Source organism: Sapajus apella, unplaced genomic scaffold (assembly GCF_009761245.1).
Source record: "Sapajus apella isolate SASKATOON/1434 unplaced genomic scaffold, GSC_monkey_1.0 scaffold64, whole genome shotgun sequence".
Classification (NCBI taxonomy): Eukaryota; Metazoa; Chordata; class Mammalia; order Primates; family Cebidae; genus Sapajus; species Sapajus apella.
In genome coordinates this window covers 8900595-8911591 of record NW_022437004.1, presented here as the reverse complement: position 1 = coordinate 8911591, position 10997 = coordinate 8900595, and the positions used below count along the sequence as shown (strand labels likewise).

General features: G+C 38.9%; 1 pseudogene; it reads left to right on the top strand.

Annotated features, from left to right (window-relative positions):
* Window positions 1–3170: 3170 nt before the first annotated feature.
* LOC116530031 lies at window positions 3171–10367 on the top strand (annotated as a pseudogene).
* Window positions 10368–10997: the final 630 nt, after the last annotated feature.

Below are 10997 nucleotides of genomic sequence, written 5' to 3'. Positions count from 1 at the left end.
TTTACAGAATAACTTTAGTTTGCCTGGACAGTGTGTTATTAGCATCTGAAAGAAAATCAGAATTGTGCTCTAAGCAGCAGATTCAAAGTTAATGTACAAAGGATACTGCCTCTTTGTAATTCATTCAATAATACAATACTTTATTGAATAAAGACAGCCATTTAGACTTTACATATTGAGCAATTGTTCATCTGCAAAATGTCAGAGTGCCAAAAAAGCAAAGGAGCAAGTTACAAAGGATTTCTACTTTCTCAGATAAGACCTTAGAGCAACATACAATATTTCTCAGATTAACAGATATATATTAATACCAATGGCAAAGTCACACTGTTCCCAATTCATTAGTGAAAGCTAAATCTGGAAGGCACCTCAGTTTATATTTTCAGGAGTTCAGTATGAATGTGTAAAAGATGCAGTTCAAGTAGCAGCCATGAGCCACTGTCTACAGTAAGAAACAGAAGTCCAATAAAAAAAATCTCATCTTTTTACTTTAAACCATGTTGATAGTTTTAAGTATATGAAAGTAATAGTCAACATCTCTGGTAGCAACAGTGCATTCAAGAGCGTGAATTACATTGTGTATTTTGTCTGCAGCACTTGATCCTGTGATTCAAAGACAGTGTGAACTATTGCATAAGATCCAAAGCCCTGACTGAATTGAGGGCCCAAAGCAGCCCAGGGTTCTCAATTTTGAGGCTTTGCTAGTACATGTTCAAGCCTTTGTAACTAACTGTATTTACTCCCACCTCCTGCCACTAGCCTGCTGTGATACATTGGTATTTAATCCAGGATGGAAGGTTTCCCTATTGCTACAGTTTGAATGTGTCCTCAAAGTTCATGTGTTGGAAACTTAATACCCAATGCAACAGTTTTGAGACATGGGACCATTAAGAAGTGATTAGGACATGAGGGGTCTCCTGTCTTAACAGGTTAATGCTATTATTGCAGGATGGGTTAGTTATTGTGGGAGTAGGTTCCTGATAAAAGGATGAGTTCAGCCCCTTCCCTTCTCTCTTCTTTGTGGTGTCTTGCCCTTCAACCTTGCATCATGGAATTATACAGTAAAAAGGCCCTCACCACATGTGGGACCCTTGACCTTAGACTTCCCAGCCTCCAGAACTGTATGAAATGAATTTCTGTTCTTTATAAGTTACACAGACTCAGCTATTCTGTTATAGCAACACAAAATGGACTAAAACGGAAAATAGGTACTAGAAGTGGGACTGCTGCTATATAAGCACTTGAAACTGTGGAAGAGACTTTAAAACTAAGTAATGGGTAGAGGCTAGAAGAATCTGGAGAAGGCTATATAAAGCCTAGATTTTTGTGAATGTAACCTGAGGGGTGATTCTGGTGAGGAGTCAAAAGAAGAGCTACAGAGAGAGCCTAAATTTTCCTAGTGATGACTTAAGTGGTTATGATCATAATGCTGCTAGAAATATAAACAGTAAAGGCTATTCTGATGACATCTCAGATGGAAATTAGGAACAAAGTACTAGAAACAAAGGTAAAGGATATCTTTGCTGAATAGTTGCAGAGAACTTGGCAAAATTATGTCTATGTCCTATAACTTTGTGGAAGGCAGAAATCAAGAGCAATGAACTAGAATTGCTAAGAACAATCTAAAAAGCAAAACATTCAAGGTGCTGCATGGCTTTGTAAACCAAAATAAAATCTGAAGGCCCCTTGCAACCATCTGAATGGACTTCCTCCTTGGCCAGGACACCGTAAAATTTAACCTGAAAGACTGGTTTAGGCCATAATGGGAAGTAGGGGTTGGACATGCTTTATTATACCTGTATAGCATTAACATCAACACCAATCTTAAGTCTGATAAAAAAACATTTACAGTCTTTTCTCTAAAGCCCACTACATGGAGGCTTCATCTGCATGATAAAAGCTTGGTCTCCACAACTCCTTATAGTAATCCACACATTCCTTCCTACTGACAACGCTTTCAACCAATTGCCAATCAGAATATGTTTAAATCTACCTATGACATGGAAGCCCCCTCTTCAAGTGTCCCACCCTTCCAGATTGAAGCAGTGTAAATATTACATGTATTGATTAATGTATTATATCTCCCTAAAATGTATAAAAGGAAGCTGTACCCTAACCACCTTGGGCATGTGTCATCAGGACCTCCTGAGGCTGAGTCACAGGTGCATACTTAACCTTGGCAAAATAATCTTTCTAAACTGATTGAGACCTTTCTCAAGTATTTAGGTTCACAGCTTTCTTTGGCTGCTTACAGTAAAATGTGAGAAGAGAGAAATTATTTAAAAACCAAATTTATAATTAAAAGAGAAGTAGAAAGATTTGGAAAACTCTCAGCTTGGTCACACAAAGAATAAAAATAAAAGCATGTTTGGGAGAAAATACTAAGAGTATGGCCAAGCAACCATTGGCTAAAGACATGAATATGGGTTGAAGGAAGCTAGGTTCTGTTCTAATGATCAAGATAATGGGAGAATAATCCCAAAAGCATTTCAGATATCTGCGAAGCAAGCTAGAAACTTGAACGTAAGATATCCAGAGAGGTGCTTGTGGGACCTCAACATTCACTGTTCTCTGTCACCTCAAGACTCTGTTCCCCACATTCTGGCACAGGGTCCCTCAGCTGTCCCAGCCATGGCTCAAGAGTGCCCACATACCAATTGACCCACCACTCTGGAAGGCACAAGGCATTGATGTGGTGCTAATTATGCAAGCATAAACAATGTAAGGGCAATCTCAGGTATTCTGTTATAGCAGCACAAAACAAACTAAGACACCTGCCAACACTTAGAAATCTGACTGTGAGAATTCCACCTCTTCCTCCCCTATGCATGCCTTACTGATTTTTAACAACTCTGCTAACTGGAAAATGGTAAGCTGTTTTTCTTCTCCAAATTTTTTGAGAAGATACTGCTAGAGAAACTCAGGAAGTCCTTTATAAGACTATAACAAATCTACTTTGTGTGGGCTTTGAAAATTACCATACCTGTTGTAAGTGTTAGGTTTTTACGTACAAAACCAAGACAGCAGAATGCAAGTATGAGTGCGGAAAAGGTAGTGGTGTGCTGCCTTGGGTGTCTCAGGGCTGGAGTAAGATAATTACATAGGACAGTCTGGAAAAACTATAGCTTATCCATTGCTGTTGTTGTCTAGATTCTGGAATGCTATAGGTGATGAAGCAGGAGGGTGCAGGAAGCTTTGCTAATATATCTTCAGAGAGCTCTCTTCAAATCTTGAGTCATCCGGAGCTTATGTATTGCGGGGGGGCGGGGAAGGGGGAGAATGAGTGTATGGATTTTGCAGAAGGTGAGCAGGGATGGGAAAGTGGGGAACAATTTCTCAATTGCATAAGTTGTCAGCAAAGTCTTCAGATAAAGGTAATCCAGGCACTACTCTGAAATGTCTACTCACACTAGGGATGCAGGATCTGCTGCCCCAAGATTTAGCAACTGGATCTTGCTTGAATCACTGGGTTTGAGTTTTCCTCCTGAAGATGGATTTTTACCTAGTGGGGAACTTGAAGATGTATATAAACTATTAATAGTTCCTTGTTTCTAGGCTGGGACATCCTAGGGACCATGGACATAGAGGTTCTGTGATGAAGTCACATTAGCTAGGCTGGGGGAGAGTCAGAGAAAGAACATGGAAAGAAAGAATCTTGGGACTCAGGTAGTCTCTAATTTAAACAGCAAGAGCAGTGAAAACACCTAATCTCACTCCTCCCTATAAGTTCTTCTTCTCTTCCAGGTGTCAAGAGCTTTATGTGCATTTATTATAACACTGAATCCTCACTGTCCTGAAAGAAGAATTTTTAAATCTCTGTTCCATAGATGAGGAAACATGGGCATATACTCTTCAAAGTCATAAAAATGGAAAATTGCAGCACTGGGACTTGAACTCAAAAATCCTCAGCCCATGCCTTTGACCTGTACCTCCACTCCAGTCCATACCATCTTCTCTGAGAGAGTATCAACACCAAATAGGAAAGGAAGTGTTGATAAGAAGAAAGCTGAAGTCATAAGTGGAGGCAGCTGAAAGGGATTTTTGACAGCTGAACTACTAGCAAGGTTAATAACCAGGCACTGAAAGAAAGGAAAAGAGAGCCAAATATAAAATGCACATGGAGAAGAGAGTGCAGTAATTTGGGAAATCCTTTTCCTGAGGAAGGAACCGGTTCTTTTTAAAGCAAAGCCCAGTTTATGTACCTTATAGCTACCACTCTAACATATTATGAAGCAAAATTCACAAATACTCAAAATCACTAACAAAAGTGTTGCTTCTCGAAAGACCTGCGTCAGAAAGAAGTATTTCTAAGGTCTACAGAAACGGATTTGCAAACAATTTGCAAATTACAAATACATTTACAAAGGGCGGTCTAATTTGTTCCCATTTGTATTTTGTAAATGTGCAGATTGTTAAGATAGCTGCAACTGGTTTTGTTCAAGCTTTTAGATTCATACTCTTAAAGAAAAATTAAACTACACTAGCTCTTTTTGTACCAGGCATTTTACTCTTGGCACAAATAGTAGCAACCTCCTACTTAGAGGAAATCTTGTGATTTACACACCATTACAGGGTAAAGTTACTGGCTTTTTAAAATTTACAATGTTGAAAACTTATGGAAATCTAACAACTTTTTAATATTTTATTATCGCTTTTGGATTTATTTCTCCTCTTTTCTGTAATTTTGGCTTTTTAAATGAATTGCCATGTTTCTTACTTCAATCATCCATTCACATCAACTATATTTTTGGAGTAGATTCAGCAAGATCGCCACTACTAACCCGAAATTTTCAAACAGTAAAAAAATGTCTGTATCAGAAGCCATTGATATTTCAAGACTAACTCTATGCTTTCTTCTCTGATAACCTCAGCCTAACGCCCTGGGGCTATGCATTATTATGAAGACGTTCAGAGGACAGGTAGCTACAAGTACCATGTCCACATGATTCACCCAGGATGGAAAGTAACATTTACTCCAGATATTAACGGTCACAATCCACAAAAGCAAAAAATTGTTCTACTTTATCTCTCCTTAGATGTAACGTGTACAAAAAATGGAGAAAGGAGCCACTTTCTAATAACAGTTTCCAGAGGTCACGGAGATATGAAATTGTCACTGTGATGTGCATATTGTGGAGGCAAGGCCACTCTCAAAAGAGAATCATGCTATTTTCTTAGTTATTATGGCGGAAAAACTACTGGCCACTCACATTCCAATTGAAAGCATCTCCAAAGAAATAAATATATAAGATTTCTCTGTGACTCTGAGTAAACACAATGAAAACAATGTGACAGCGTTATCCATCCCAGAACAATACCTAACGGGAGTAACATGTTTGGACCACAGTATATTGCTACCAGTCCAATGTAAATTTTCTCTGGTACTGCAATTATTTACAGAATTAACTGGGGTAAAATTAAAACAATGGCCCATTTGTGTTTCTTCCCTAGTTTTTCTCACAGGGATATTAGGGGGGAAAAATGGGTCAACATACATGTCCGAAGACTTTTAGACCTGTTCTCTTGAATACAATTGTGTACAGAAAGCAGCCTGGTGCACCCAGCCTGGAAGGCAGGATCTAGTCAACAAAATCATGACAACAGCCCACAATCAAAGTTTTATTTGAATCAACCTCGGGCCCATTGTACAGCCCATTTCATGGCAGAAAAGGCCAATGTGACTCACTGCAAAATTTATTGCAAAAAAAAAAAACCAACAAATTTTACATCACAGAGTTTTAAGAATGATACTTGAGTTTCCATTTGTCCTTGACACTTCCAGTGAAAGGGAAGGGGGCTGAAGCCAATGAAACTTAATCAGGAGGGTACAGGGTTTTCTAAACTTGTGTGTGAAAAGAAGCCTTAATGGATCGTGTGGTTAAGGCAATAGATTAATTATTTCAGAATATGGATCTTATGCTACGAATGAAACTTGAAAGATAAGAAGAAAGATTTCATCTGGGGCCTCAATTCCTTAAGAGAAAATCCTAGGAATAAAGAAGTAAAGGACAGGATGTAAGGGAGGTAGAAATCACCAGACCAAATTCTGGAGAAAAGTTTTTACTCTGTTTCACCAACTCTTATCCCCAGTGGTAAATATTATCACTTTCTTTTCTGTTTTTTAATTTAAGCCTGTTTCAAGAAAGGAGTTGGAACTCAGTCATAGTCAAAAGTAATATAACAACCTAAGAGGTCTTTCTCTCATACACACATACACTCAAATATATAGGATTTGTATAGGTAAAGCTATAAGTTGAAGCAGTAAAACTCTTATGGTAGAAGCTATAGAAATAAAACTTTTATGGTAGAATCAGGTATTGAAAAGAAATAACAGAATTATTGTGTATGTAGTGGGGAGGGTGGAGAAGCCAGAAAGGAGCTGAAATAACATTATATTACCCTCTGTCTCTTGAAAAGTACTTGCACAAAAAGCATATTTCAGTCTTACATCTTCTTTCTTCACTTAGCAAGCATCTGTTTCTGTGTCTACTTTTACTCTTGACCTATAAAATTTGTGAGGACAGAGAAATGGATCTGTCATATTCCCTGTAGACTCAGTGATTAGAACAATGAAAACAGGACATAGAAAATTTTTGTTGAATAAGTGGGCAAAGTACATTTTCAGTCACAAAATTATCACCAGAAATAATAAGAAAATGATTCTCAAACTCAATGGGTATTCAGTCATCCTCTATTTTCTTTATTTGTTTTGCTTGGTTTTTACCACAGTGTGTCAGAATCTAGTATCTGACTACTTACCATTATGCAGGTAAGTAGTGGCCTGCTTGGCCACAGTAGCAGGGTAAAAGGGGAAACGCATTTGGGGAACATCCATTGCAGATCAGAGATTAGACCAAGAGGTAAGTAGCTCTCACTTGTTTTATTCATAAGTGAATTATCTCTAGTTTCCCTTCATCTAGCAAAATACTACAGTGCTCACTCAACTAGCAGGAGGTACGATTTTACCTAAGTCCGTTATCCATATGTGTACATCTAGAGATCCGGAGTTTGTGCTTATTTATGCCACTACAGTGAGTTGTCTACATGTATTTCTAGAAAAAAAAACATAGCTCAACATGACATCAAATAAGACTGTCTAGAATAAAAAAAATTAATAATTTACAATCAATTGAGCAAATAATGCTATTAATTCACATATGAATTACTTATTTTGTCTGATTAAAACTGAATATGCCACTAATAGCCAGGAACATGATCCCAATTGCTTCAGGAGTCCCAATTGTCTGACCTCTTTATCTCAATTTCCACTTCCTTTTTGCAAAGACAAGCTATTGGTAACTTTTATTTTATTCCCTATGGTTTGAAGCACTTCAAAACTATGAGTTTTTGAAACTTGAGTGTAAAATATTGACATTCATTGTAAAAGAATTCATTTTCCAGCCTCATAAGTGAGTATTCCTGACATACAATCAATTAGTGGATATTATTCGTGATTTATATCTGAGCTTATTATCTTTGTGCTGTTTGGAAAGGATCTTTGGCATCTACACTGATGCAGACAGACTAAGGCAGATGCAACACAACTCTAGAGAAGAAAATTGATGGGCATTTAGCAGTTCTTACTGTTATGGGAAGAAGTAAGGGTAGGATACTGCTTTCCTCTGTGGGAGCAATTAGCTTTTTTCTGGGATGCTCCTGGAGGAGTCTTAACCTCTCTACAAACCTCAGGCACACAAAGGAAAATACCAGACACTTGGGTTCTTGACTTAAGGAACCGGTTCTACCCAAGAGATCCTTGGCTGTGTCTGGTCAAAGAAACTAAAATGGAACCAAGAGGAGTCTCTCTGCTCCTTTTTGTGCATGAGGGAAATGAACCTTAACAGTAGAGGGTGATGAGATTTATTGGACCCAAGAATAGTCCAGTGCCAAGTTAATTGTTCAGGTAACATCATCCACTATCTATCTGCCAGCGGTGAAGGGTATGGATTTGTATTGGCTTGATGAATATGCAATTTTCTGCTTAAATCACAGAATGGTTTTTTGTTCTATCTTAACTAGGTCTTATGATGGCTTAGAGAAGTCTCTGTTTTAATAGACTACAGAGTCTCTTTCCAGTCATCCTACAGAGACAGGGGCATCTCACAGAACTGCCATTGAGAGGAAGGCTCAGGATGTGGAATTGACTTTATCTCAATGGTCCCAGAGATTCCTGGTTACAGTCTTAAATATTCCATGAGATACAACCCCAAAATTATTTCAAAATAAATCCTTGTAGATTACATACGTTTTTTGGTTTTGGTTTTGGTTTTTGCAACAGAAAGGATCTTGCTTTGTCACCCAGGCTGGAGTGCAGTGGTATGACCATGGCTCACTTCAGTCTCAACATACCAGCCTCCCAAGTAGCTGAGACCACAGACGTGAGCCACCATGCCTGGCTAATTTTTTTTTTTTCAGCAGAGACGGGTTCTTGCTATGTTGCCCAGGCTGGTTGGAAACTCCTGGGCTCAAGCAGTCTTCTTATCTTGGCCTCCCTAAATGCTGGGATTATTGTCATGAGCCACTGTGTCTGGCCTTATTTTTTAATAAAGCAGAAAATTATCATACCATTATTGATGATGATGATGATGATGATAGCTAAATTTTGCGTATCTCCATAATGTACTTGGACTGTTCTATGCTCTGTACGTGGATTATTTTAGTCTACTCAACAATGCTATGGTACAGTTTTTGCTTTTTTAATTATGCTTCCTGTTTTACAGATGATTGAGACCTAGCGAGGTTAAGTCATTTGGCCAAGGTCACTCACCTAGTAAATGGGGAGCTATGTTTATAAATTAGAGCTAGAAATTATCTTAGAAGTCATCAAGTTTAGGACTCAGCAAACTTTTCTTTCTGTGAAGGAGAAAGATCATAAATATTTCAGGCTTTGCGTTACAACTACTCAACTTTGCTGTTGTAGCTGAAAGGAGCCATAAATGGTACATAAACAAATGAGAACAGCTGTTCATCACTCATCTTATACATGAGAAAACTGAGATCCAGAAAGATGAGGGTATTTATACTGCTGTGCAGTATCAGAAACAAGAGGAAAGTCTCACAGGTCTCAGTCCTATATTCTTTTCATTATACCAAATTCAAGAGGTTTCACCAGTTAATACGGTAACAAATTATAATGTCCTATATTAAAACAAATGTAAAATTCACTTGAAACTATGACAGCCCCTTATAGATCTTTACACCCAATAAAAGTTTATTTTGAACTGAGACTTTTTCTATTTTACCTGGTTTGTATTGATGTGGTACACACAGCTCTAAGACCACACAGAAAATTCAAAGACACATCCTATTAAGTCAAATAAAAAATTAGAGTCTAATGCCCAAATCGTCACAGACTAGATGATGAAGCTAGCTGAATAGTTCCACCAACACATATGCAAAAATTCAATTGTGGAGCAAGACACAGGCCCTCACTCAGTTTCTTCCGCCTGCGGCTGCTGTCCAGATTTTTCTCTAAGGCTTCATGTATACCTCTTAATACATTCTCCAACTGAAAAAGACACATTTCCCCCAACTATCTCTATGGCCAAAATTCATGGCCTCTGAAATTTTACTTGAAATGCAATTCACCACAAAACTGAATAATGATTGCTGCAAGTCCTAATTCCTTGGAACATTTTTCATCACATTTAAGTGAATATTTTATCAAATAACGCCTCCAGGAAGAGGTATTGTGCTATACCAAAGAGACAACAAAAAGACCCTTGGTGAAAACGAGATGTTTCAACAACAGTAATAACTAATAAAAACATTAATGAGCAGAAGAAGCGGACCTGCTGCAAGTTCACCTACCGCGGCGTGGACCTGGACCAGCTCCTGGACACGTCCTACGAGAAGCTGACGCAGTTGCAAACCGCGCGCCAGCAGCGGCGGCTGACTCGGGGCCTGCGGCGGAAGCAGCACTCACTGCTGAAGCGCCTGCGCAAGGCCAAGAAAGAGGCACCGCCCATGGAGAAGCCGGAAGTGGTGAAGACGCCCCTGCGGGACATGATCATCCTGCCCGAGACGGCAGGCAGCGTGGTATAGACGCCCACAGCGGCAAGACTTTCAACCAGGTGGAGATCAAGCCAGAGATGATCGGCCAATACCTGGGCAAGTTCTCCATCACCTGCAAGCCCTTGAGGCACGGCCGGCCGGGCATCAGGGCCACCCACTCCTCCCACTTCGTAGAGTAAGTACACTAACATGTATTATATACTTACTCTATGCCAGGGTCTATGCTACGAATTTTATATTTAATTCTAGAAATCACAACTGGGAACACTGGCTCTCAGAAAGGTGAAGTACCTACCCAAAGTTATACAAATCATGAACAGTAGACTGGGATTCCAGCAGCTGACCTGAGAGCCCAATCAATTGATCTATCTCTAGAGCCTAAGCCCTCATTTCAGGTTGGCAGGATTTATGTACCTGGACTCCCCTTCCTAGCTGGGTAGCTTTGGGCCAAATTCTCTGGGCCTCTGTTTCCTGTGATTTCCTCATCTGTGAGATGAGCATAATTATGGTAACTTTTTAATAGTATTCATGAGTAAATTAATAGTTAATCCATGCAAAGTGTTTAGCAATACACCAACTTAAAGTTTAGAGATTATGACCATTAGTATTACTAAATTGTTTTAAATATATAAATAAACATTTTCCCAAATGACCACTTAGGACCAAACAGACCTGGATTTCAATTCTGGCTCTCTAACTTATCCTCTATATGATTTCAAGTTAGACATTTAAACATTTTTATCCTCAATCAGTCTTTTCTTTTGTAAAGTAGGTATTAAAATATGGAGTTTGCATGAAAATACAAAGAAGGAATGCTTCAGCATTCTTATGTCAGGGCCAGGGAGGATGTTGGGGAAATGCCGTTGACCTCCATCTTTGCTCCAGTTGTTTGCTTTCCATCTGTGAGAATCCCACAGGATCGTCGAAGTGTGGCTCCACTAGACCTCAGGACTGTCCTGGACACAAACTGCCTAAAAAAAAAA